Consider the following 1,423-nt stretch of genomic DNA (forward strand, 5'->3'; position numbering starts at 1 on the left):
GTCGTGTCTGACTCTGTGAGTCTACGGACCATAACCTGCCAGGCTCCTCTGTCCGTGGGATTCTCCAGGCACGAATACTGGAGTGGATAGCCATTTCTTTCTCCAGGGGATCTTCCCCACCGAGGGACTGAATTCAAGTCTCTTATTTCTCCTGCATTTGTAGGCGGGTTCTTTACCACTAGTGCCACCAGGGAAGCCCCTACAGGGCAGACAGTGACTGGTAATGCTTTTGTGGACTTGAGAAAGTTCCTGAATATCCAAAGGTCTCCTTCTGTAAAGTGAGATGAACAGCAGAGGTAAAGAATCCACCTGCCAATGCGGGAGAAATAGGTTCGATGCCTGATCTGGGAAGATCCCACAAACCACGGAGCAATTAAGCCCATGCACCACAACTACTGAGCCTGTGCTCTGGAGCCCATGCTTCGTGCCAAGAGAGGGCGCCTAAATGAGAAGCCCGCACACCGAAACTGGAGAATATCCTCCACTCGCCACAAGAGAAAAGCTTGCACAGCAACGAAGACCCAGCACAGCCAAAAATAAATAAAAACAAGATTAAAAAAAAAAGAAAGTGAGACAAGCAGGAAAGACGCTCGAAGGTCCCTTCCAACTCTTGACTTTCTGAGTCATCAGGGCTGACAATAAAATCAGATAGAAAAAAAAATAATAATTCTCCCTTTTCCAAAAGACGTGGGGGAGCATCCACATTCACTCTGCATTTAACTTGTGGCCCCTGCCATCCTGGGTTGGCCCCCTCCCCAGACAGGAAATGGCCCCAATCCCCTCTTCTGGGGCTCCTTGCTTTCTCTGCTGAGTATTTAATTAGAACTGGCAATGGTTGTTTGGAAAGAGCAGAGGCCAAGAGGGCAGGAAGGCGTCTCCTTGTTCCTGGCCCAGGAGATGTGAGCCGGAGAACAGCTGGGACAGGCTTGGTCTCCGTCGCCCCCCTGCTGGCAGCGCCTGATGGCTTTCCGTGCTCATCAATTCAGACGTTCTCCTGGGGAGTCCCTGACTTCGCATTGGGTGGGGCCCCTCTCAGCAGGAGAGCCGGCTCTCCCCACCCCACTCCCTTCAGAGTCTGCCTTCCTAAGTCTGGAAACCCGTGTCTCCAGGTCCAGCGAGCCTGCAGCAGCGGCTGCAAAAGGGACCTGGAGATGTTAGCAAAGCCGGGCAGGAAGTAACAACGAGCAGATTCAACCTGGAAAAATGCAGTCGTTGCATCTGGGGATAAATAACCAGAAACACAAATACTCAGGTGGGAGGGAGAAGCCTGGAACAGGAAGAGGCCAGACGGCACTTGGACAGGAGCTTGCAATGTGATCTAGTGACAAAGAAATTGCTGGGGGATTCATGGACTGGATGCACGGAGGTGCTACCCAAACAAGAACAAGGAAGGAACAGGGGCGGGACCAGGCAGCTGTTCTCT

The sequence above is a fragment of the Bos indicus x Bos taurus genome, chromosome 5 (assembly GCF_003369695.1).
Source record: "Bos indicus x Bos taurus breed Angus x Brahman F1 hybrid chromosome 5, Bos_hybrid_MaternalHap_v2.0, whole genome shotgun sequence".
Lineage (NCBI taxonomy): Eukaryota > Metazoa > Chordata > Mammalia > Artiodactyla > Bovidae > Bos > Bos indicus x Bos taurus.